Genomic DNA, 2,500 nt, shown 5'->3' with positions numbered 1-2,500 from the left:
TAGTAGTAGTAGTAGTAGTAGTAGTAGTAGTAGTAGTAGTAGTAGTAGTAGTAGTAGTAGTAGTAGTAGTAGTAGTAGTAGTAGTTGGTCTTGTTGTTAGAAACGGTCAAAATAAAAGAAAAGGAAAGAAATACTGAAAGATAATAAAGAAAAAAGAAAGAAAAGGAAACAATAAAATGACCACCACCACCACCACCACCACCACCACCACCACCACCACCACCAACAACAACAACAACAACAACAACAACAACAAATAAATCACTAACTGGAAAGAGAGAGAGAGAGAGAGAGAGAGAGAGAGAGAGAGAGAGAGAGAGAGAGAGAGAGAGAGAGAGAGAGACTTACTTCTATAATACACTACCTCTAATCGTCCAGTGGCTGTCATCTCACCTCCCACCTGTTCACCTGCTCACCTGCTCACCTGCTCACCTGTCCACCCATTCTGTCACGTACCTGTCCTTTTCTGCACCTCTGATTGGCTAAACGCTGATTCCTGCAGTTTCATCCGATTATCTCTCCCCTCTTCTCTATCTCTCTCTCTTCCCTCCCCCCCTATTCCTCTCCTCTCTTACTTCTCCATTACCTATCACTTCCTCTCCCCTCCCTCTTTCCTACCTCCTTACCTCTCCCCATTCATCCTCTCCCCTCCCCATTCCTCTCCTCATCTTCTCAAAGCATGCTACCTGATCACACACACGAAGATTCAAATAAAGGATTTTGTGAAAGGTTTTATTCTGTTGTGCTTTGTGTTGGGGTGAATGTGTGTGTGTGCTGGTGTGTGCGGGTGTGTGGTGGGGGTTGTGGGTGGTGTATGGGTGGTGTATGAGTGGTGTATGGGGTGTTTGTTTGGTGTTGAGTGAAAATAATGAGGTTTTTTTTTGCAGTTGTTGTAATAATAGTAATAATAATGGCAGTGTTTGTTGTTATTGTTTTTGATATGATTGGGAGAGAGAGAGAGAGAGAGAGAGAGAGAGAGAGAGAGAGAGAGAGAGAGAGAGAGAGAGAGAGAGAGAGAGAATGAGAGATACAGGCAAAACAAAAATAGACTACAACAGAATGGGAAGGAATTACAGAGAGAAGAGAGAGAGAGAGAGAGAGAGAGAGAGAGAGAGAGAGAGAGAGAGAGAGAGAGAGAGAGAGAGATACAAACAAAATAGAATACAAGAGAGGATACAAGAGAGGATAGGAAGGGATTGCAGAGAGAGAGAGAGAGAGAGAGAGAGAGAGAGAGAGAGAGAGAGAGAGAGAGAGAGAGAGAGAGAGAGCCGACTAAGTGCATGGGATTAACGATCACCCTCTAATGGGAATGAAGACTGACTAAAACAGGTGTGTGACAGGTGTAGACAGAAGCAGACAGGTGTAGACAGGTAAGGACAAACACGGTAAGGCCCTAAACAACTGGACAGGTGTAATGGGTTGACAGATGTGTGGGAGGTAACAGGTGTAGAATAGAGAGACGACAGATGTGGACAGATACTAGCAGGTGTGTGGCTATATATATGCAGACAGGTGTAGGCGTGTTGGATTGATAGACAGGTAAATTGCAGGTGTGGATAGATATAGGATAGATATAGACAGGTGTAGAATAGATGTGAGGCTATTTAAACAGGTATGTGGATGAGACAGAAATAGACAGATATGGAAGGCAGTTTAAAGGAGATAAGTGACAGGTGTAAGCAGGTGTGGGTGTATCACGCCTTTGGACAGGTGTGTGACGAGGTAAACAAAATGGACAGGTATAGGAAAGAGAAAACAGGTAAAATAAACATCAAGTATAAAAATGAAAAAAAAACCTCACAAATCAAACAAAACGTATAAAAAAAACACGAAAGAGAAAGAATAAACGATGGAAATAGAAAAAAAAGATAACTAATACGTGTAAATGCACCAAAAGATTCATCAGAACACACATAGACACTGGAAAAATACTGAAAAATGAGAGAAAAACCAGGTTAATGACTTTTTAATTACAGGTAACTTATAATGTCAAGGGCAGTGGCGGTGTGAATGCCTGTGGCCTAATTAATACCTGATGAAGAGCCAGGTGAAAGGGAGAGAAGGTAGATGAGGGAAAGGAAGATAAGAGGGAAGAGAAGGGGAGGATAAAAGAGGACAGATGAGAGGGAAAGATAAAGGAAGGTGAAACGGGGGAATATAATGATAAGCATGTGTGTGTAGACTATGCTGAGCAGGGTTGGTGAATATTAAAGGTTGATATTCATAGAGAAATGATCAAAATGGGAACTATACGTGGATTTTGTGTGTATGGTTTGTGTTCTTGTGTGTAGAGAGTGTGTATGTTCTATTCAAGACGAGACGCAATGGAAACACTGTGAAAAAATACAACTCTTTCTGTTAACCCCTTCAATACTGGGGCACATTTTTACCTTAAGATTTGTGTACAATTAGACCATTTTAAGTAGGAAGCATCTATGGAGGTTGGAAGATTAATGGCCACAGTCTTCACTATTTTAATCCCCCACATAAGTTTCTGAAG

General features: G+C 41.5%; 1 protein-coding gene across 1 annotated transcript in view; it reads left to right on the top strand.

Moving 5' to 3' along the window:
* Positions 1-2,500, top strand: part of LOC123508901 (MOXD1 homolog 2-like) — a 268,072-nt gene that overhangs the window by 77,651 nt on the left and 187,921 nt on the right. The window lies entirely within an intron of this gene.

Source organism: Portunus trituberculatus, chromosome 3, assembly GCF_017591435.1.
Source record: "Portunus trituberculatus isolate SZX2019 chromosome 3, ASM1759143v1, whole genome shotgun sequence".
Taxonomy (NCBI): Eukaryota; Metazoa; Arthropoda; class Malacostraca; order Decapoda; family Portunidae; genus Portunus; species Portunus trituberculatus.
This window is presented reverse-complemented; position numbering and strand designations above follow the sequence as displayed.